Raw genomic sequence first — 25,435 nt, 5'->3', positions numbered from 1 at the left:
AATGGAATTGGGGACATTTGGGGGAAACGTCCTGTTGATATCTAGTCATTTTCTGTTGATTTGGGGGAAAAAAAAAAAATTCCCATTGAAAATGAATGGGTAAAATTTTGGACGTCCATGGACGTCAATGGCAGCACCCCCCATAAGCGTCAATGGAGTTGGGGACGTTTGGGGTATAAGTCCTATTGATATCTGGTCATTTTCTGTTGATTTGGAGAAATGTAGTTTTTTCCCCATTGAAAATGAATGGGAAAATTTTTGGACGTCCATGTAAGTCAATGGCGGCACCCCTCATAAGCGTCAATGGAATTGGGGAAGTTTGGGGGACACGTCCTATTGATATCTGGTCATTTTCTGTTGATTTGGGGAAATTTTGTTTTTTCCCCATTGAAAATGAATGGGAAAAATTTTGGACGTCCATGGCCGTCAATGGCATCGACATCCATATAGTCAATTGAATCCAAGTACATTGGCATCAGTAGATTCGACATGCATGGCCGTCAATGGCATCAATGCAATGTAAATTCCATTGGAAATCCCATTGGAAGTGAATGGGAACTTTTCCCATTCGAAATGAATGGGATAGTTTTTGGCAAATTTCCGAGGAAGCGTAATTTTTTTCCAAATTCTGTATACAACTTTTATGCCCCTCACCGTCCCGGAATTTTTGATGCCCAAATTATGTGATTTGGTCAAAAATTGTAGGACTAGATACATTTTGAAACTTTTTTTTTTTTCACGGAAAATTGCCGTTTACGGACGAACGGAAAATTTTTCGGGGCCATTTGTAAAGTTTCCTGTGTCACGCGAAAATTCCGGTCGTGCCGATACTTGAACGGTGCCGATCGGTCTAACGGTTCGGGCTGTGAAGCGCGCGTTTTTTTTCCATTCAAAATGAATAGGAAAGTTTTTGGCAAATTTCCGGGGAACCGTAAATTTTTGCCAAATTCTGTATACAACTTTTATGCCCCTCACCGTCCCGGAATTTTTGATGCCCAAATTATGTGATTTGGTCAAAAATTGTAGGACTAGATACATTTTGAAACTTTTTTTATTTTTCGGAAAATTGCCGTTTACGGGCGAACGGAAAATTTTTCGTGGCGGTTTGAAAAATTCCCATCGTCACGCGAAAATTCCGGTCGTGCCGATACTTGAACTGTGCCGATCGGTGCTACGGTTTGGGCTGTGCGTTGGCTCAAAAAAACGCGGAGAATAAGATGAATAAATAATAAGTACAACTAGAAACTGCAATTTCGGGAGAAATTACACACCTTGGTCTTTCCTCTGTGGAGATACAAATCTTAGCCCCACTCAGGTCTATCAATAGAATGGACCATAATGCCAGTCATTGGCACTAAACAAAGTTAAAGCCATTAGAAAAGATTGGGAGAATTGGACGTCCATGTCCGTCAATGGCAGCACCCTCCATAATTGTTAATGGAATCGGGGAAGTTTGGGGGACACGTCCTATTGATATCTAGTCATTTTCTGTTGATTTGGGAAAAAAAAAAAATTTCCCATTGAAAATGAATGGGAAAAATTTTGGACGTCCATGGACGTCAATGGTATCAACTTACATAAGCGTCAATGGAATCCAAGTACATTGGCATCAATAAAATGAACAAACATGAAGAAATGCCATTGGAAATGAATGGGAAGTTTGGACGTCCATGAACGTCAATGGCATCACCCTCCATAAGCGGCAATGCAATCGGGGACATTTGGGGGACACGTCCTAATGATATCTAGTCATTTTCTGTTGATTTGGGAAAAAAAAAAAAATCCCATTGAAAATGAATGGGAAAAATTTTGGACGTCCATGGACGTCAATGGTATCAACTTACATAAGCGTCAATGGAATCCAAGTAAATTGGCATCAATAAAATGAACAAACATGAAGAAATGCCATTGGAAATGAATGGGAAGTTTGGACGTCCATGAACGTCAATGGCATCACCCTCCATAAGCGGCAATGCAATCGGGGACATTTGGGGGACACGTCCTAATGATATCTAGTCATTTTCTGTTGATTTGGGAAAAAAAAAAAAATCCCATTGAAAATGAATGGGAAAAATTTTGGACGTCCATGGACGTCAATGGTATCAACTTACATAAGCGTCAATGGAATCCAAGTACATTGGCATCAATAGAATGAACAAACATGAAGAAATGCCTTTGGAAATGAATGGGAAGTTTGGACGTCCATGGACGTCAATGGCATCACCCCCCATAAGCGGCAATGCAATCGGGGACATTTGGGGGACACGTCCTAATGATATCTAGTCATTTTCTGTTGATTTGGGGAAAAAAAAAATTTCCCATTGAAAATGAATGGGAAAATTTTTGGACGTCCATGGACGTCAATGGTATCAACTTACATAAGCGTCAATGGAATCCAAGTACATTGGCATCAATAGAATGAACAAACATGAAGAAATGCCATTGGAAATGAATGGGAAGTTTGGACGTCCATGGACGTCAATGGCATCATCCTCCATAAGCGGCAATGCGATCGGGGACATTTGGGGGACACGTCCTAATGATATCTAGTCATTTTCTGTTGATTTGGGGAAAAAAAAAAATTCCCATTGAAAATGAATGGGAAAAATTTTGGACGTCCATGGACGTCAATGGTATCAACTTACATAAGCATCAATGGAATCCAAGTACATTGGCATCAATAGAATGAACAAACATGAAGAAACGCCATTGGAAATTAATGGGAAGTTTGGACGTCCGTGAACGTCAATGGCATCACCCTCCATAAGCAGCAATGCAATCGGGGACATTTGGGGGACAGGTCCTATTGATATCTAGTCATTTTCTGTTGATTTGGGGAAAAAAAAAAAATTCCCATTGAAAATGAATGGGTAAAATTTTGGACGTCCATGGACGTCAATGGCAGCACCCCCCATAAGCGTCAATGGAATTGGGGACGTTTGGGATATACGTCCTATTGATATCTGGTCATTTTCTGTTGATTTGGAGAAATTTAGTTTTTTCCCCATTGAAAATGAATGGGAAAAATTTTGGACGTCCATGTAAGTCAATGGCGGCACCCTTCATAAGCGTCAATGGAATTGGGGAAGTTTGGGGGACACGTCCTATTGATATCTGGTCATTTTCTGTTGATTTGGGGTAATTTTGTTTTTTCCCCATTGAAAATGAATGGGAAAAATTTTGGACGTCCATGGCAGTCAATGGCATCGACATCTATATAGTCAATTGAATCCAAGTACATTGGCATCAGTAGATTCGACATGCATGGCCGTCAATGGCATCAATGCAATGTAAATTCCATTGGAAATCCCATTGGAAGTGAATGGGACTTTTCCCATTCGAAATGAATGGGATAGTTTTTGGCAAATTTCCGAGGAAGCGTAATTTTTTTCCAAATTCTGTATACAACTTTTATGCCCCTCACCGTCCCGGAATTTTTGATGCCCAAATTATTTGATTTGGTCAAAAATTGTAGGACTAGATACATTTTGAAACTTTTTTTTTTTTCACGGAAAATTGCCGTTTACGGACGAACGGAAAAATTTTCGGGGCCATTTGTAAAGTTTCCTGTGTCACGCGAAAATTCCGGTCGTGCCGATACTTGAACGGTGCCGATCGGTCTAACGGTTCGGGCTGTGAAGCGCGCGTTTTTTTTCCATTCAAAATGAATAGGAAAGTTTTTGGCAAATTTCCGGGGAACCGTAAATTTTTGCCAAATTCTGTATACAACTTTTATGCCCCTCACCGTCCCGGAATTTTTGATGCCCAAATTATGTGATTTGGTCAAAAATTGTAGGACTAGATACATTTTGAAACTTTTTTTATTTTTCGGAAAATTGCCGTTTACGGGCGAACGGAAAATTTTTCGTGGCGGTTTGAAAAATTCCCATCGTCACGCGAAAATTCCGGTCGTGCCGATACTTGAACTGTGCCGATCGGTGCTACGGTTTGGGCTGTGCGTTGGCTCAAAAAAACGCGGAGAATAAGATGAATAAATAATAAGTACAACTAGAAACTGCAATTTCGGGAGAAATTACACACCTTGGTCTTTCCTCTGTGGAGATACAGATCTTAGCCCCACTCAGGTCTATCAATAGAATGGATGATAATGCCAGTCATTGGCACAAAACAAAAAGCCATTAGAAATGAACTGGAGAATTGGACGTCCATGGACGTCAATGGCGGCACCCTTCATAATTGTTAATGCAATCGGAGACATTTGGGGGACACGTCCTATTGATATCTAGTCATTTTCTGTTGATTTGTGGAAAAAAAAAAAATTCCCATTGAAAATGAATGGGAAAAATTTTGGACGTCCATGGACGTCAATGGTATCAACTTACATAAGCGTCAATGGAATCCAAGTACATTGGCATCAATAGAATGAACAAACATGAAGAAATGCCATTGGAAATGAATGGGAAGTTTGGACGTCCATGGACGTCAATGGCATCACCCTCCATAAGCGGCAATGCAATCGGGGACATTTGGGGGACATGTCCTATTGATATCTAGTCATTTTCTGTTGATTTGGGGAAAAAAAAAAAATTCCCATTGAAAATGAATGGGGAAAATTTTGGACGTCCATGGACGTCAATGGTATCAACTTACATAAGCGTCAATGGAATCCAAGTACATTGGCATCAATAGAATGAACAAACATGAAGAAATGCCATTGGAAATGAATGGGATGTTTGGACGTCCGTGGACGTCAATGGCATCACCCTCCATAAGCAGCAATGCAATAGGGCACATTTGGGGGAAACGTCCTATTGATATCTAGTCATTTTCTGTTGATTTGGGGAAAAAAAAAAAATTCCCATTGAAAATGAATGGGAAAAATTTTGGACGTCCATGGACGTCAATGGTATCAATTTACATAAGCGTCAATGGAATCCAAGTACATTGGCATCAATAGAATGAACAAACATGAAGAAATGCCATTGGAAATGAATGGGAAGTTTGGACGTCCCTGGACGTCAATGGCATCACCCTCCATAAGCAGCAATGCAATTGGGGACATTTGGGGGACACGTCCTATTGATATCTAGTCATTTTCTGTTGATTTGGGGAAAAAAAAAAATTCCCATTGAAAATGAATGGGTAAAATTTTGCACGTCCATGGACGTCAATGGCAGCACCCCCCATAAGCGTCAATGGAGTTGGGGACGTTTGGGGTATGCGTCCTATTGATATCTGGTCATTTTCTGTTGATTTGGAGAAATGTAGTTTTTTCCCCATTGAAAATGAATGGGAAAAATTTTGGACGTCCATGTAAGTCAATGGCGGCACCCTTCATAAGCGTCAATGGAATTGGGGAAGTTTGGGGGACACGTCCTATTGATATCTGGTCATTTTCTGTTGATTTGGGGTAATTTTGTTTTTTCCCCATTGAAAATGAATGGGAAAAATTTTGGACGTCCATGGCAGTCAATGGCATCGACATCCATATAATCAATTGAATCCAAGTACATTGGCATCAGTAGATTCGACATGCATGGCCGTCAATGGCATCAATGCAATGTAAATTCCATTGGAAATCCCATTGGAAGTGAATGGGACTTTTCCCATTCGAAATGAATGGGATAATTTTTGGCAAATTTCCGAGGAAGCGTAATTTTTTTCCAAATTCTGTATACAACTTTTATGCCCCTCACCGTCCCGGAATTTTTGATGCCCAAATTATGTGATTTGGTCAAAAATTGTAGGACTAGATACATTTTGAAACTTTTTTTTTTTTCACGGAAAATTGCCGTTTACGGACGAACGGAAAAAATTTCGGGGCCATTTGTAAAGTTTCCTGTGTCACGCGAAAATTCCGGTCGTGCCGATACTTGAACGGTGCCGATCGGTCTAACGGTTCGGGCTGTGAAGCGCGCGTTTTTTTTCCATTCAAAATGAATAGGAAAGTTTTTGGCAAATTTCCGGGGAACCGTAAATTTTTGCCAAATTCTGTATACAACTTTTATGCCCCTCACCGTCCCGGAATTTTTGATGCCCAAATTATGTGATTTGGTCAAAAATTTTAGGACTAGATACATTTTGAAACTTTTTTTATTTTTCGGAAAATTGCCGTTTACGGGCGAACGGAAAATTTTTCGTGGCGGTTTGAAAAATTCCCATCGTCACGCGAAAAATCCGGTCGTGCCGATACTTCAACGGTGCCGATCGGTGCTACGGTTTGGGCTGTGCGTTGGCTCAAAAAAACGCGGAGAATTATTGAATAATAATAATAAAAAACTAGAAACTGCAATTTCGGGAGAAATTACACACCTTGGTCTTTCCTCTGTGGAGATACAGATCTTAGCCCCACTCAGGTCTATCAATAGAATGGATCATAATGCCAGTCATTGGCACTAAACATAGTTAAAGCCATTAGAAAAGATTGGGAGAATTGGACGTCCATGTCCGTCAATGGCAGCACCCTCCATAATTGTTAATGGAATTGGGGAAGTTTGGGGGACACGTCCTATTGATATCTAGTCATTTTCTGTTGATTTGGGAAAAAAAAAAAATTCCCATTGAAAATGAATGGGAAAAATTTTGGACGTCCATGGACGTCAATGGTATCAACTTACATAAGCGTCAATGGAATCCAAGTACATTGGCATCAATAAAATGAACAAACATGAAGAAATGCCATTGGAAATGAATGGGAAGTTTGGACGTCCATGAACGTCAATGGCATCACCCTCCATAAGCGGCAATGCAATCGGGGACATTTGGGGGACACGTCCTAATGATATCTAGTCATTTTCTGTTGATTTGGGGAAAAAAAAAAAAATCCCATTGAAAATGAATGGGAAAAATTTTGGACGTCCATGGACGTCAATGGTATCAACTTACATAAGCGTGAATGGAATCCAAGTACATTGGCATCAATAGAATGAACAAACATGAAGAAATGCCTTTGGAAATGAATGGGAAGTTTGGACGTCCATGGACGTCAATGGCATCACCCCCCATAAGCGGCAATGCAATCGGGGACATTTGGGGGACACGTCCTAATGATATCTAGTCATTTTCTGTTGATTTGGGGAAAAAAAAAAAAATTCCCATTGAAAATGAATGGGAAAAATTTTGGACGTCCATGGACGTCAATGGTATCAACTTACATAAGCGTCAATGGAATCCAAGTACATTGGCATCAATAGAATGAACAAACATGAAGAAATGCCATTGGAAATTAATGGGAAGTTTGGACGTCCGTGGACGTCAATGGCATCACCCTCCATAAGCAGCAATGCAATCGGGCACATTTGGGGGAAACGTCCTATTGATATCTAGTCATTTTCTGTTGATTTGGGGAAAAAAAAAAAATTCCCATTGAAAATGAATGGGAAAAATTTTGGACGTCCATGGACGTCAATGGTATAAACTTACATAAGCGTCAATGGAATCCAAGTACATTGGCATCAAAAGAATGAACAAACATGAAGAAATGCCATTGGTATTTAATGGGAAGTTTGGACGTCCATGGACGTCAATGGCATCACCCCCCATAAGCGGCAATGCAATCGGGGACATTTGGGGGACACGTCCTAATGATATCTAGTCATTTTCTGTTGATTTGGGGAAAAAAAAAAAATTCCCATTGAAAATGAATGGGAAAAATTTTGGACGTCCATGGACGTCAATGGTATCAACTTACATAAGCGTCAATGGAATCCAAGTACATTGGCATCAATAGAATGAACAAACATGAAGAAATGCCATTGGAAATGAATGGGAAGTTTGGACGTCCGTGGACGTCAATGGCATCACCCTCCATAAGCAGCAATGCAATCGGGCACATTTGGGGGAAACGTCCTATTGATATCTAGTCATTTTCTGTTGATTTGGGGAAAAAAAAAAAATTCCCATTGAAAATGAATGGGAAAAATTTTGGACGTCCATGGACGTCAATGGTATAAACTTACATAAGCGTCAATGGAATCCAAGTACATTGGCATCAAAAGAATGAACAAACATGAAGAAATGCCATTGGAAATGAATGGGAAGTTTGGACGTCCCTGGACGTCAATGGCATCACCCTCCATAAGCAGCAATTCAATCGGGGACATTTGGGGGACAGGTCCTATTGATATGTAGTCATTTTCTGTTGATTTGGGGAAAAAAAAAAAATTCCCATTGAAAATGAATGGGTAAAATTTTGGACGTCCATGGACGTCAATGGCAGCACCCCCCATAAGCGTCAATGGAATTGGGGACGTTTGGGATATACGTCCTATTGATATCTGGTCATTTTCTGTTGATTTGGAGAAATTTAGTTTTTTCCCCATTGAAAATGAATGGGAAAAATTTTGGACGTCCATGTAAGTCAATGGCGGCACCCTTCATAAGCGTCAATGGAATTGGGGAAGTTTGGGGGACACGTCCTATTGATATCTGGTCATTTTCTGTTGATTTGGGGTAATTTTGTTTTTTCCCCATTGAAAATGAATGGGAAAAATTTTGGACGTCCATGGCAGTCAATGGCATCGACATCCATATAATCAATTGAATCCAAGTACATTGGCATCAGTAGATTCGACATGCATGGCCGTCAATGGCATCAATGCAATGTAAATTCCATTGGAAATCCCACTGGAAGTGAATGGGACTTTTCCCATTCGAAATGAATGGGATAGTTTTTGGCAAATTTCCGAGGAAGCGTAATTTTTTTCCAAATTCTGTATACAACTTTTATGCCCCTCACCGTCCCGGAATTTTTGATGCCCAAATTATGTGATTTGGTCAAAAATTGTAGGACTAGATACATTTTGAAACTTTTTTTTTTTTCACGGAAAATTGCCGTTTACGGACGAACGGAAAAATTTTCGGGGCCATTTGTAAAGTTTCCTGTGTCACGCGAAAATTCCGGTCGTGCCGATACTTGAACGGTGCCGATCGGTCTAACGGTTCGGGCTGTGAAGCGCGCGTTTTTTTTCCATTCAAAATGAATAGGAAAGTTTTTGGCAAATTTCCGGGGAACCGTAAATTTTTGCCAAATTCTGTATACAACTTTTATGCCCCTCACCGTCCCGGAATTTTTGATGCCCAAATTATGTGATTTGGTCAAAAATTGTAGGACTAGATACATTTTGAAACTTTTTTTATTTTTCGGAAAATTGCCGTTTACGGGCGAACGGAAAATTTTTCGTGGCGGTTTGAAAAATTCCCATCGTCACGCGAAAAATCCGGTCGTGCCGATACTTCAACGGTGCCGATCGGTGCTACGGTTTGGGCTGTGCGTTGGCTCAAAAAAACGCGGAGAATTATTGAATAATAATAATAATAAAGTTGCACAACAACATAACCTTGTTCTTTCCTTCAGAAAGACCAAGGTAATAAAGTTGCACAATAACAATACCTTGTTCTTTCTTTCAGAAAGACCAAGGTAATAAAGTTGCACAATAACAATACCTTGTTCTTTCTTTCAGAAAGACCAAGGTAATAATAAGGCGAATAAAGTTGCAGAATAACAATACCTTGTTCTTTCCATAGGAAAGACCAAGGTAATGATATTAATAGATCTAACACAGTCAAACAAACTCAAAATGCAGATCATTGTTTGAAATACCCGTGCAGCCAAAACAATGTCACACAAAACTGCCGAAATTCTTTTAATTTTGCAGGACTTTTTTTTTTTTTAATGCGTAATGTGACCACAATAGATATGAGTGCTTTGACCACTTTTGCTCATGCTGCATTTGAGGAAGGTTGGATGTCAGACTTATCTCACTCGGATGGTACCCATACCTGTCAACCCAAGGCCATTGGCAATCTTACAAACAGTGGCGTATGCCCTTACAAATTGGTGACTAATCTTACACTGTTTTATATACAGTGGGGAGAACAAGTATTTGATACACTGACAATGGGAAAACCCATTGGCAGTGTATCAAATACTTGTTCTCCCCACTGTAGCGTGCAGTATGAAACAAAAATAAAACTTTCAAAATAATTTGAATCTATTGGTAATATTGTAACATAACCTGGTGCAGTCAATATCTTCAGCTACACCATGATTACTAATTATTTAACAGTGACTTTTGTTATAATTGTATGTAGCACTTTTGGCAATGTCTACCATGTCTTATGATGGCTGCACTTCATGGCACTTCAGCTCACAATTCAGTTTGACTTGAAGGTAGTTCGTTAGTGTGTCCAATTGAAAATTAAAAAGGTCAATTGATAAAATTAACTTACCGATGCAATGTTTGAGTCAGGAAACATTTCTTTTGCTAATTCTGAGAAGTGATCAGCAATAGTTTTAGGTAAATTGTGTTCGGCAACCAATTGGCAGAATAAAATCTCCGCTTTCGTCACTTTTCATTCTGCAGACTGCATCTTTATGACCAGTGTTGTTAATATTACTTTATAAAAGTAATTAATTACAGTTACAAATTAATTCTTCCAAAAAGTAATTGAGTTAGTAACTCAGTTACCTGAATGTAAGAGTAATTAGTTACTTGGCAAAGTAACTGGTGTTACCTTTCATGTTTTTTTATCATTTAAAAAAACTAAACAAAACATAGTAACCTTTGCAATGAATGGAAGTCATTTAATGTTGTGAATCAATAGTTAAAGTTGTTAAAATTGCTCCCGTTTTTGCATTAGTTCCCTTCTGTCTAAAGTTTTAAAACTGTTTCATCATTTAAAGATATATTCAAGTCAAGATTTTGCCAATTTAGGAGTATTTTAAATAAAAGGTTACTTAGGTTCGCTTGGAAGGTTCACTACAACAGAGCCTTTCTGAGACGTATACTGCTTTAAGATGGCGGCTGTTTACCAACGCCGGCAAGTGTATCATTTCACATCTAGTTCATATACATGTGATATCTAGCGTAGCATCATGTGGGCACAGTTTGTAGGCTGTCGGCTACAGTCAGGTATTATTGGAGCCACCTAGCCTAGCATCGCGTTTGCAACGGCGTCACAACTCTTCCTTTCCCACTCCCGCTCTTCTTTCTCCATGTCTCTGACTTTTCTCACGTCATTCAACCAACGTAGGAACGCATGGTAACGCACATTGTCTCGTTGCCCAAATGGTGACTAAATCCAAACGGAGAAAAAAAAAACGTAATGCACGAAAAAGGTACAGATTTTGAACATTTAAAAATCAGTCCTCACTTGTACACATTATGCCGAAACCTTAGAACTTGACAGGTATGTGTACCATATGCAACTTCATAACATTCCAAGCGAATGTAAACAGCAAAGATGGCTGAACGCGACAAGTTGTTTTTTATTTTGGCCATCAAAAGACATTTTGACCTCCACCAAACCTGCCTTATCAAGCAATCAAAGAGTGGAGGAAAAACAACGGCTGGGGTAAATAGCACACACTGTAAACTGCCTTCTTTAGTTGTATTTTTGACGATCTGCTTTTCGATGGGCAGCGCCATTTTGTCGCGTGACGGCATATTGAAGCAACTCATGTAGTATTTTTTTTTTTCAACTTCGCGACTAGGACCTCCCAGTTTGTGTGGCATTCCAATGATATATTTCCAAGTCGGATGTTGGAGACTCCGACTTCCCACCTGCCTTGAATGCAGCATCAGTCTGCTGAGTTGACTGACAGACGTCAACATGGCGAAATGTGCATTTAAAGGCTGTGGAAACAGAAGAAATGGGCAAAGGAAAGTTTTTACAAATTCCCTATGAAGAACAAGGAACAATATAAACTGTGGTTATTTGCTGCTGGCTAGGACATAAAAAATTAGCGGTGAAAAAAAAAACAATGTGATATCACTAGAGGTGGGAATCTTTGGGCACCTAACGATTCGATTACGATTACGATTCAGAGGTTTCGATTCGATTATAAAACGATTATTGATGCACCCCCCTCCTTTTTTTTTTTTTTTAATGTTTTGTACATTAGTTCCAAAATTGTTCAAAAATACTCTCAGGCTAAACCACACTACTATTTCAGTATCAAGTTAACATATAGCAGTAAACAAATATTAAAAAATAGCATTAAATAAAAAACTCCAGTCCCCATTCTGTATCAGCAGCTTTAAACTACATTCAATTAATTTAATGTTGTGAATCAACCGTTAAATGTTAAAATTGCTCCCGTTATTCCATAATTTCCCTTTTGTCTACTTTCACCATGTGAAAGTTTTAAAACTATTTTAAAGATAGATTCAAGTCAATATTTTACCGATTTAGAGTATTTTAGATAAAAAGTTAATTTGGTTTGCTTGGAAGGTTCGCTACAACAGCCTTGCAGGGAAGTGTACTGCTTTAAGATGGCGGCCGTTTATAACGCCCGCATCTAGCTTTTTTTTAGATGTGCTGCTAACACTACCAAATCTATAGTGCATCTAGTCCTATATAAATGATATCTACCGTAACATCATGTAGCTGTACTTTTAGCAGCTTTTCGGCAGCAGTCAGGTATGTCGTTGTGTTTTTTTTTTTACCTCGTTGCATGAGTTGAGCTAGAGCCGTGAGTTGAGCATTGGCATTACCCGAGGGGCCGGGTAATGGGAAGCATGACGTTTAGCTACTCTCGCTCCGTTCCTCCCGAAGACCGCGCGGCGCGGCGCGCTGAGTGTTGTGTACTTCCGCTTTACTTCGCATATTTCAATAATCGGAATTTGGATGTTTGTGAATCGTTCTCGAATCTTCCACGGCCGAATCGCGAATAATCCAAGAATCGGAAATTTTGCACACCTCTAGATATCACCCCGCCCTGCTCCCTGCAGAGCTGCTGGATTACAAATGTTGCTCTTCATACTACAATTATGGACATGCAATGGTAGGTTTAAATAACTTTATCCTAAAAACATAGCCAACACATTGATTGCATCTGTGATTTTCATGCGTGCATATGTTGTTTTTTTATTTGCAGGTTAAGATAAGACCACCGACTAGTGCTACCTTAGTCACTCCAGAGCCCTGAAACTAACAAATAACCGACAAACTGCAATTATTTGTCAGTTCTGAGTTACCTTTAAAGCGCTATTAAGAAATCTGATGTATAAGTTCATGTGTCGATTAAATAAGTCTGAAAATAATATTTTAATGAAAATAACGGACCCTACAAATAGCTATAGATGTAGGTGAGACATGTGGCGCCATTGCCGTAGAAGCCTGTTTGTTGTGCACTGATAGTTTGTGCCTTTTTAATGTTCTTTCTTTTCTAGTTTGTTTCTTCCTTTGATTTCCTATGTCATTTTTCTGTTTGTTTGTGTGCTATGGACACCCTGTTTGATTCCTGAATAAAGGTCATATATAATATACATATAATTTTACCATTGATTCGCTAGCTTAGCCACTCCGGAGCCCTGAAAATAACAAATAACTAACAAACAGCACGGAATTTGTTGAAATCAACTCCACAGTCTAATTAAACCCCGGCTAACTCGAAGATTAATGTCAAAAATTCTGAACTTCCCCTTTAATTCATTGGACATCTATAGCCGTCAGTGGCACCAAAATTAGTGTATTTCATTGTAATTAAAAAGAAAAATGTTCGTATTCTTTACTATACACTATATTATACATTAATATATATTTCTTCTATTGAAAAACTCTTCATGTTTTCCGTCTCAGTACCCCACAATTCACATCACACTAAGAATAGGACAATATTTCAGATAGATATATGTTAGAATGTGAAAATACCTAAACATCAGAGGACAATCCCCACACTCAATTGTCCCATTAAGGAAGGGGAATCTTTGTACTGAGTTGTGTGGATATTTGTGAATATGCTAAGGAAACGATCGACTATTGCTTTACTTTGAGAGTATTTCTGACATCCTGGTAGAGTAGTTTTCCCAAAATGAGATTTTTGAACACTTGTTTAGGTGTACGTCATGATAACGCTACTTTGAATTGATAAAAGGTGTTTACGGAACGTAGCACTTCAAGCTAGTCTTGCACAGCAACATTAAAAACACAACAAGACTGTAGTCGCATTATAGTGGATTTGGATGTCCACTCACTGTATTGAGTAATACTCTGTGCTCTAATGTCGGAATTTGAGGAATTCATGGCTTCTCGTGCGGCCACAGAGACTCCTTTGTGGACATAAACAATAGACGTAATTTGCTAAATGGCCATGTGCATTTTAAGGGCTCCGTAGCGAGCAAGAGTGCAATCGCACACACCGCCCCCCCCAATTAGCAAAACAAAAATAACAGTCATATAATCATAACCAGTGTCTGGTAACTGGCGTTTTAGCGCCTCATGACATATGGAGCTACAAACTGCATGTATTTCTGTTTTGTAAGTTAACAGTCAAATTCCACAATTATTACAAAAATGACGAATTAAAATTCCGGTATATTTTGAGTCATTTCCGCGTGACAGGTTAATTTCCAGCTGCGTTTGACACCAATCGCAATAGAAATATGTTTTTTTTTCCAGAATGCAATTCAAATCGGCTGTGGAAAATATTGTCAAAGTTGTACTTAGAATCATTTTATATTGACACATGTGTATTTTTTATGATTGATATTACATAAATATATAGTAAATTATTACCTTATTTTCTGCACTATAAGGCGCATCGGAGTATAATGCTTGCCTTCAATGAATGTCCTATTTTAAAACTTTTCATATTCAGGTATTGCTTGGGTTACGAGTGAGTTCCGCTCCTATGCTGGTCGCGTAACCAGTATTTCTGCGTAAGCTGGAATTTACCCTTTAAGTACCCTTGAATACCACCTTAATCTCAAAATAACTATCCAAAAACATGTATTACACATCATGGTACTGTCCTCACTAAGACGTTGTAGCTAAGTCCAAGCTAGACAGCGAGCTAAACTGTAATGTTTCCCATCACTTCCTCACTCGGCTGCGCGACTTCTTCGTGGGAGCAAATGCGTTCTTTCTCATGTGTGCGCGTGTGCTGTTCTTCTTGTACGCAAATATGTTCTTCTTTGTGTGTACATGCGTTCTTATTTGCGTGCGGAAGTATTACATGCTCTGAGCTTGCTACGCCAAAATAAAAGCATGCATCACAAAAAAAAAGTCAAGATTGTAATTAAATATACAACAACTGGAGTCAAATGGCGACGAGACTCCGGCGTCGTAAAGTCGAAATCATGTAAATTGGGTACGTTGTAACCCGGGGACTATCTGTATAAGGTGCAGTAGTAGTAGTGGTTGGGGTTATGCATTCACTAGATGAAGCGGTGCTAAAAGGAAGGTCATGCCATTATTAACCAATATTGATCAATATAAAGCGCATGGGATTATAAAGCGCACTTTGGAGAAGATTGAAGGCTTTTAGGTGCGCCTTATAGTGCGGAAAATACAGTGCTTATTGCCTTTATGGAAATGAAAATGTTACAAGTTTGAACCTTTTCTTAGAAGAACGACATGTCCCGTGATGCTCATCGGCTAAAAAGCGATGATTCCTTGACAATAGCCACGTTTACATGCTGACTTTTATTCATACCGATTCAAATCATTCCGAATGGAAATTTCAGATCAGCTGTTTACATGTCACTTCATCTATTCCGATCCAGCGTTTACATGTGACTGCCTTTATTCCGAAAGGACGTTTGACAACTGCCGTCTGACATGCGCAGATTAATCAAAACAAAGCGTCACGTTGCAAAACATGGAGATCGATCGTCGGAGTGCTGCTGTTTTAACTTTAACCCACTTGTTGTGTTTGTGGGGTCGTATCCGCTTCTGCTGTTTTGCTCTTTTGCCTTGTAGTAGCCGGTTTTCCACCGGTTTCTAATCTGGTCAACGCTCCGGTCTATTCCGGCTTCGTGTAACCTCTCGTGAACTTTTTTAAATAGTTCATTGTTCCTCGTTTTACGCCCGTCTAAGCGAGCAATTATATTCAATTCTTTTAAAGTTTGGATTAGATACAATCTTTCTGCCGGACTCCAATTAGGTGCGCTGTGCTTGGAAGCCATGTTGTAAGTGACGTTACTTACGTCACAAAGTGACGTCACCACGTCAGTACGGAGCATGTGCAGAAAGAACGCAACCAGACGCCATTCCGCTTCCCTGTTTACATGATATAATTTTACTTCTAATCGGTTTGGGAAAAGGAATATTCCACCCCTGTGAATCGGAATGAAATTCCATTCGGTTTAGGCCTGTTCATTCCGAATGAGGTGTTTATATGGAACACATTTATTCGGTTTGAACAAATATTCCGATTGTAATTGGAATATTTGGCTCCATGTAAACGTGGCAACTGTCTACAACTGATTTTGTTGTTGTTGTTATAACATCAAATATATAGATTGAGTTGCATAAGGCAAACATCTTATCTTGAACACGAGGTTGTAATTTGGGCTCGTTTTATGGTGTGATTGAGCTGGAGAGCGTGTTTCCCATCTGGTACCCCTGATCCTAAGTTATCCGCTGCCATTGATGACGACAGACATCCAACCCTTTTGAAATGGGACAGCTTGCAGCGAATGAGTTCAAAGGATTGGACACAAGGGCGGAACATAGGTGGGTGCCAGGCCCGGGCCTCTAAGGGGCCTGAAAACCTAGAGTGGGTGTGGTTGGTTGAGGGGTGAGTCAAACAGAAAGTTAAGATCATGTGTGGAGCTGTATGATAGTATTCTAAGTAGATCTGTCCGATAATGATTTTTTAACAGATATCCCGAAATTGTCCGACTCCAAAAATCTGATACCGATATCAAACAGATACCGATATATGCGGTCGTGGATTTAACATATTAATTATTTTTCAGTCATTTATTGTCCATTTTATGTTTGCTAACGTAACAAATTCTAAGTATCTTAGTTTGGAGACATCCAATAGTCAATAAGCATAACTGTGCTAAGCTTGTACAAAGGCAGAAGGCAGTAGACTTCTACACTCACTTTGAAGGCAACATGCTCTCGGCCCAAAACCGATAGTGAAAAACCGACATAGATATTATCCGATTTCATTTTAAAATGCTTTTATTGGCCGATATTATCAGGTAGCCGATAATATCTGGTAACTCAAGTTTTAAGTGTGGCCAGTTGTCTCGAGAGCAAAACATTTCCATAATTGCACTCCTGGACAATTAAACAATCCACTCGGTGTGGGGGTTCCCGTTTATGCTCATCGCACCCGGACCCTGTTTACTTTTGTTCCACCACTGATTGGACATCTACCGCCATCAATGGAGTACAATTAGTTCATCAGAAAAGTCTTAAAGGAACTACAAAGGTTAAGAATGTCTTCATTCACTATTTGTTCACACACAGACTTAGCATTTTTTAAAATAGCATCCTTGTTGTGTGGTCAGATTACAGGAAGTGAGGTACGTTTGGAGGGAGAAAGAGGAACTTCAGGGAGCGGAGTTTATGTTCCCCTCTTTCCTGTTTTCTGTTTGGTCCCCACCCCAACCTCTATCCTTTCCTGGACAATCCTGTCAACGGGCATCAATTCAATTCCAATGTCACTACACTAGTCCAAAAATCACATAATAAATGACAACTTAGTGTGTTTTTCTGCAAGTTGAAAACCCCCAAACTGTTGATTCATTTGCTTGTGACACGATTTCCATTTCCTGACCACCAGCGAGCTCCTAAAAACAGCTCCCGTTCAGACAAAAGTCTTCATTGTTGTCTGGCGTGTTGTCGTGTTATAACCAAATGGCATTCAATTTAATAATAGCCTAATATCATTATAATCACACCCTAAAATTAATTTGGTACAAATCAAAGCACAAGAAAAACTAATTAGAAACCCATATTATTTTTCAATACGACACACTCGGAGAGACTCGACGCTTCGCATGTGACCTCCTCGACAAACGCCGCCTTTCAACAGCATGCCTCCGCCAAATACTGTTGTCAGACACCCTCACTTGGCCCTGGATTTACGAGCGGCTAATTACACGACCGCTCGTCGAAAACTGGAAGGAAAGCTGAGGAAACAGGGGCCAGACCTCCTGGGTAAAAAACACAGTGAGGTGGCTGTGAGGTGGACGGGGGTTGTGGGAGCGACGCTATGTCACCTTCTCCCAAACACTCTATTAAATACTCCCAATTTTTTTCAGTTCCTGCATTGAAACAAGTAACTTAAGAAAGGGCAAGCAGTCTTGCACTTTCAGAACTCTTAAAGCGCTCAACTAAACAGTATTGATTGAGACCGTAGGGTTTGTTTCGAAACATCGCAGACACAGCTCACCGGAAGGTGCGATTGCAGACACGAGTGACACCAACATAAATCACAGCTGTCTTTCAACTAGTCGTCATCAAGGTTACGTATAAAGAATTTGAGGTCTTACGACATACAGTAGATGACGCAAAGACCCTGAAACCAGCCTTTTGCGCTTAGATCAGGATGTCCAAAGCTTCAATGGCTGTGTAAACAGCACTCTTTGGAGATGAACGTACTACTATAGCTTATACATTTTTGTAACGCCTGTGCAACGTAATGTCGTGATCAAGGCCACCATCAGGACCGTACCAAGACTTGCCCAAGTCAAGATCAAGGCTTTTAGTAGTCAAAACAAGACCAAAACCTCCCACGATCACTGTGTAGGGGCCAGTTTTCTGAGTGTTCTTGTCTATTTTGAAGTGATAGTGCTTTGTATTAATGTTGGTGAATATAGACTGGAAATGAATTTCCCTATGGGACAAAAGACTATCAAAACGAGACCAAGACTTGCCTGAAACCAGACATCACTGATACCGCGTCAGGACAGAAACCAAAACTGAGGGCGTATACACACCTGGAAAGTCTATTGTTTATTTTATTTGTCCAAAATACATTTGGTCCGGACATTTTCATGCAGTTCCTTTTCACACTGCAATTTTTGCAAGCGTTCTAGGATTTAACAACAATCCCACGCATGTGCCAACATCGTTCAATTATTGGACAAAATGGTCTGGGCACGGTAAGACTTTAAAATATGGAAGTAAACAATCATGGAGCTCCAGCATGCTGCACTCGTGCTCATAATGATTTGTTTTATCCAATTAGAAGCGTTTACGAGTGTTAGGTCAAAAAGGAGACATTCTTTGTTGCTCTACGTTGAGCCCTGACTCAAGTTAGCCAACGAATTGCTAACACAGACTGTGATGCTCACCATACAACATTCCCCATAATGCCTGTGGCTACGGAAGCCTGTTATGTGCAAATACGTGTGTGATTTCAGCTTTTCTTCGAACCACGGTGCGGTCACTTTCACACATATAGTGAACTGCACAAAGCGAACCGATACCACCTCTCCGGCGAGGTCTCGGACCAGCTGTTTGTTGACCACATTTTCCCTGGTTTGTATTCACACTAGCTCAAAAGGTGTGTCACCGACTTTTTAGGTTTGGTCTGGCTCAAACAGGGCAGGTGCGAATTCGCTCTTGAGTTTTTTGGGAATCAAGGGCAGGCGCGAATTCGCTCTTGAGTTTTTTGGGAATCAAGTCTGAGAGCCGGTCAAGACCATCAACTAAGACCGACCTCGGGTCTCGGCAAGATTCTAAGGTACTGGGAATACCGTCCAAATCCCTTTGCATCGACAACAATCCAGAACTGTTTCAACTAAGTGTGTAATTGAACTTAACATTGTTCTGTTTCATTGTGTTGTAAACCTTTAATTTTAGTATTGTACGACTACCGATGAAAACTAGCCTTTTCGCTCATACAGATACATTTACACTGTATATTAATGTGCAATATCCCCCTGGAAAGAAAGTAAACAAATCAATATTGTTGCAGTCACAAGGATGTTAGCTAACGACACAAACAGGTGTTGTACTTCATACTTTTGATAGTACAAAGAAGTACCAAGAAATTCCAAGTCCTTTGAAACCGGAAAACTAAATACAACTTTTCAGCAGCTTAGCGACTTCTCACTATCTTTGCAACAAGAGGTGTAACGGCAGAGTTGAGATTTACAGGCTACACCTCTCAGACAGAACTCCCAAGTGCACTGTTCACCTGACCAATTTGTGAATGTCAGTGCGACAGTTGCTTCCGGACACAAAGGAATCCCGTTTGTATCTCTCAGGTGATTAACACTTTGTTTCTGACCCTAATTCAGATGATGACAATCAGCCACTCCAGTCTAACTCAATCACACAAATCCATCTTTTGATTCACAGTGTGGACGACATCAGCCTCCAAATCTTGACTTCTGTTCTTTCACCAACTTTGTTCCTGAAAATTAGTCCAAACTGTCCCTTTGGATCACCCCCTTTCTTTCACCCCTCCCCGACGGTAATCCCTCTTCTCTGCCTTACTTCCTTCCCCACAGCTGCTGGTGCTCTAATAATAGGACAACAATGCCCCCAGACACATTCACAGACACTTACTACGACTACTACTAGGTGGAAAACTTCACATCACAGAATCCAAGAAGTAACTTAAAGTCTTAAAGTCTTGCGAGGGTTTGTCGCCGTGTGTGCGGCATGTAAACACACGTCAGCGGTGGGGCAAAGATGACGGTGCCAGATCCGTGGGAGGTTTTTCCTTACCTCACAGTCTCATCCCGAGGAAGAGATCCTGAGCCGAGCAACAAGTAGGAGCTCCGGATTTGATTCTTTGCTCCTTCTGCTTCCCTCATGCAGGCTCCTCGCTGTGAGTTGACCGAGCAAGCGACTACTCTGCTGTGTGAGAGTGTGTGAAAGAGAGAGAGAGTGCATGTGTGTCCTGAGCGAGGACTCCTGCAGGGCTCGCCCTCCCTGCCCTGCCCCCCTCTACCATTCCACCAGCACCTCCTCCTCCCACGCACTTTCTCACAAAGCGGGAGCGTCTTGTTCTTTTCTTTTCGTCCTTGCTGATTTCAGTTAGGAAGTAAACTGTTCAGTCCCCCTCCTCATTGTTGAAAGAAGGTAGAGGGAACGCCGTGTCGGTCCTCAGGGCTAAGAGAGCAGGAGGTGGGAGGAGGAGGAGGAGTTGCCAGCCAAATTCCAACATCGGCGTCCAGCCAATGAGAGGCTTTGTTGCGGCTGGAGTGAAAAACCGCGGGGCCAGGCTCGGGCCTCACCAGAAAGACTCCAGCTCAGCTAACGTACAATCATACAATCACAAAACTCACACAAACTCAAATGAAATCAAGGCCAAATATGCTTCTGTTCTTTTACGTGTAAAGATTTTGATGCTTGCAAAATATCTACAGTGCCACCGCCTGTATGTTTCATTTTTTATAACATTTGTTGCATACTTTCACTAGTCATCAGACACTTAAAGCGAGTTGTGTTTTTTTTGGACCAGTATTGTTTTTGGCAGCCCTTTTAATTTTTGTCTTAGTCTTAGTCTTTTTGACAAAAATACTTATTAGTCTTAGTCAAATTTCAGTCATTTCAAAATGTTTTTGTCTTTGTCTAGTTTTAGTCGACAAAATCTCATACACATTTCGTCTAGTTTTAGTCGACAGTTAGTCCGAATGTTTTCGCCTGTAAAATTCAAATTCAATGTTTCAGTCCAAAATAAATAAATAAAGGTTTCCGATAATTTCAAATGAACAGACCGACGAGCACATATTTTAGTGTGTACAAGGACAATGCCAACTTTATGATGATAATACACACTTAGCAGGAAAAGCAGTACAATATTTGCAATTAAACCTTCCTAGAAGCCACGAACTGGAAGTAGAAAAAGTTGCCCGAGCATTTGACATCCTCTACTTACTGACCAGAAAAGCCAAGTGGGTCTGGTTTAGACTGGTCAGTGTTTTAAGAGGACGCTCACCATTCTCAAGCTAATGGTAACGCTAGCAAGAAGGCTATGCTAACGCAAGGATTACATTTAGCGTCTGATGATCACCCAGCACAGACCTTTTGAGGCTAAAGCAACATTTCATATTCTCTCTTGCTAAGATAAGAACACAAATCTTACAGTGTTTCCAAACAAGCAAGACGGAGCACAGCCTAGCTTGAGACACATCCTAAACTAAGGAGGGAGAGGCGCAGCACATTTCACATGAGTGGCACGACCCAAACACTGCCACGATGCAAGCTGACGCACTCCACGTAGAATATGAAAATGTCACACATTGTGAAAATATGACAGAAACGATGTCGCATTTTCGTCTTGTTGTCATATCGTCAGATGAAAATGGCCATTAGTCTCGTTATGTTCTAGTCTTCCGAGCCACTTATTTAGCTCTTCATCGTTACGTTATTGCATGAAAAAATTGAAAAATATTTCATTATCGTCATTATTGACGAAAACGACTGTTTTGGACGATGTGTGGACGCTAGCTAATGCATGCTAGCCATTCTTATAGGTTGTTATTGCTGTATTAGCTGCTAATTATAATCGTTGCTGTGAATGGATCTGTCATTGAGGACGAGACTGATCTATTTCATGATTGATTGATGAGGTAGATGTAAGGAACAGCTCAATAAAGGCAGCAAAATACACACACCTCTGGCATCATCCTTTCGGAGTGTAGTTTAGACTGACCGTCAACATTTTAATAAGAACAGTCCAGGCACGTTTATGGCTTTTAAACTTTTCTGCGAGCAGGAATTACATATTTTATATAGTATGTATCATCTTTCGTGAGCTGAATATTTTTGTAATTTGAAGCGAAAAATGCCTTAAAAACCTCTGATGAAATGAATTGAATGTAGCCAAGCTTTCATATCTTGAGGTATTGCTGTACATTGTTGCGATGTGTCATTGGTGCGTTTTGTGCCTTTGTATGCATTTTCACAGCTGGGAATGTTATGTAAATGTGTCAGTCCCACAGCGAAGTGGGTGCTGGGAAATTGAGGTGAGATTAACACCCACATATATATATATCTATCTATATACCACCACACTGTGAAAAACAGGCAAGCAATCGAGATAGAATTAAGTCTGTCAAAGTAGGTAGTAGTGGTCGTTAGTTACTGTATATGTTATACTTATTTACACTATAGGTTGTATATATTGCATTTACATTCATATTTTTACTTCTATTTTTAGTATTCTTTTCAATTTTTAATCTTGATTGTTATCGGCAGGGACATAGGCGAGCTAGGCAGTTGTCTCGGGCAGAGGCCCCTGCCATCTAGTGGTGGGGGCGCCAAATTGCTTTGGGAAAAAAGAAATACCCTGAAAATAATTCTCGCGCTACGCTAACATAACTTTTTCTAACACATCAAGTACATTAAAGGCTACAAATATATATATATATATATATATATATATATATATATATATATATATATATATATATATTTTTTTTTTTAATTGCCGTTTCCAATCTGGATTGTATTAGCCACCTGCTATTTTGTGGAACATACAAGGCAGGACAGAACAGTCTACACTTACAGTATATAAGCAGATCCACTTCACGAAATAGGACACATAATGGCAGGTGGTTAAATCAAAGGTCATTGAAACTCACTGTTTCAAAGCAAAACTAAAATGATCACATAACAACAAACTAAATAGCATAACTAGCAATTAACGAACAACTCGAGCACTATTAAATGATTATCACAGAACATTAAGTTTAAATGTTATTTACATATGTAGAGCTGCAATGCATGCTGGGAGGAATGAGGCAGGTTGCACGATAACAGTGTTGACAGCGGGAGGCAGCAAAGGTTGTCTGCCTCTCCGAAGGGAAGTGAGGGATTACATTAAGCAGTGATTACCAAACGAAGCAATGAAGCTTTGCAGCTAGTTGATTCAAAGCTTCATGGTGGTTTATTTGCTCTATTGCGCTAACAAGTGGTCATGAAGCCCAAGAGACAAACAGTGTCCCTAATGAAAAAGTTTTTTTGCAGACTTTGCACTAGTGGTGGGATCCTTTGGGTACCTCAAAAAACGGTATGATTTGCGATACAAGGCTCACAATAACAAAGATCTCACGATATGGCGATACCACAATTACTACTACTAAAAAACTCACAAAACTGAAAAACATGCTTCTACTGTTAATTGTAATGAGTTTGAATGAGCATTCGCTGCCACCCTCCCACTTTAAACGGATTGGACGTCTCGGGCCGTAAGTGGCAGCCAATACCAGACAACGAGTTAATTTTGGTGAATTTGACGTCACTTCCTGTTGATTTTCGGTCAATTCCTTTTCCTGTTGAGGCATTTACGGGTCACTTACTGTTGGCTTTGGGCTACTGAAAAGGAAGCGAATCAGGAATGTCCCCAATTGAATAGGAAGTGACTCCAAATCAACAGGAAGTAACCTGTAAATGCCCGCAAAAGACTCTAATTTCAGGGCTATTGACGGCGTTAGACGTCCAATCCGTTCAAAATGAATTGTATGTCTAGCGCCGTCAATGGCAGCCAGTGACCTAACGTACTGTATACACTATTCTAATGGAAGATTTTGCTCGCAACCTTTTGGTTCTATTTATTTATTTTTTTAAAACAGTGATACATTTTTAAAACAATATATCGATTCTTGTCGAGAACATATTGATAACCATTTGGCCTACAAATTATCGCAATTTATCACCTTTTTGATATATTGTCACATCCCTACTTTGCACTGTTGTTATTTTCACTAGAGGCTAACCAACTCATAAATAATCCATCTTTCATCCATTTTTGCTTAAATTTACACTTTACACCTATGGTTGCATATTTTAGCACACCTCTACAACCGCGAATAACCAGGAAATGGCGTCATGGTGACAACTGAAATCACTGACATATGATGAGGATGTGTACAACATACCATATAACATACAGTAGATTAATCCTAAACTCTCATATTTAGTGCACGGACATTAATAAAACAAATACACACCATTAGAAGTTTTACAGCAGGCAACAGTGATTTCCGTGCCATTCAATGCATCGTTTGGAAATTTAAAACTTACTTCAATTTTCTATTAAATTTAACAATATTTTTCAGGCATCACGGGAACCCCGAATAAGATACAAAAAAGGTGGCATCACAGCTTGCCAGCCAGTGACCAGTTAGTTGTGTCAGATTTAGCAATCAATCACATTAACGAGATTTAGAGCCGGTTACTTTTCCGCACCTTCTCAGGCGTGACAAAACCAGCGAGTGTGCGACAGGCGCTGTGGGATTAAGGACAGGGCGGGGAGATAAAAGCTGAAGGGGGTGTGACTTCACTTTCTGCCTTTTTTGTAATTTTATAGGCCGCATACCACAACGTATTTGCTCACTACTGCTACTGCCTTTTGTGGCTCTGCAACTTTGCACTTGTTGCCCCTCGGGGGCAGTTGTACTTGTTTCACTTGATTTTTTTCCACCTCATTTTTCATACTTTCTTCAATATTTTATTAACATTGATGCAAATACTATTTAAAATGTTTTATTTTACATATTTTTACTGTAGGCTTAGTATTCTGTTAATTTATAAAGATTCATCTTTCCTGTAGATTGTTTTTGTGCTTTTACTTATTATCAGGGCTGTCAAATTAATCGCATTAGCGGGCGGTAATTAATTTTTTTAATTAACCACGTTAAAATATTTGACACAATTAACACATGAACGGGTCATTCCGTCCATGCGTTGGCTCAAACAGTTTACAATGACACCGTTTTACCACATTGAGACCGAAAAGACTGAGAAATGCGAGTGGACACAGGCG

General features: G+C 39.9%; 1 protein-coding gene across 7 annotated transcripts in view; it reads right to left on the bottom strand.

Moving 5' to 3' along the window:
• Positions 1–25,435, bottom strand: part of LOC130905857 (disabled homolog 2-interacting protein-like) — a 198,875-nt gene that overhangs the window by 148,422 nt on the left and 25,018 nt on the right. For 2 of the 7 annotated variants that reach the window (XM_057819603.1, XM_057819604.1), the window contains exon 1: positions 20,389–20,595. The exons of the other annotated variants lie outside the window; for them this stretch is intronic. The gene's annotated coding sequence lies outside the window, so the exon portion shown is untranslated. Of the gene's footprint in view, positions 1–20,388; positions 20,596–25,435 lie in introns of those variants that run through there. 7 annotated transcript variants of the gene reach the window in all.

Source organism: Corythoichthys intestinalis, chromosome 17 (genome assembly GCF_030265065.1).
Source record: "Corythoichthys intestinalis isolate RoL2023-P3 chromosome 17, ASM3026506v1, whole genome shotgun sequence".
NCBI classification, from domain to species: Eukaryota; Metazoa; Chordata; class Actinopteri; order Syngnathiformes; family Syngnathidae; genus Corythoichthys; species Corythoichthys intestinalis.
Note: the sequence above shows the minus strand (reverse complement) of the source record. Positions and strands in the feature narration are given on the sequence as shown.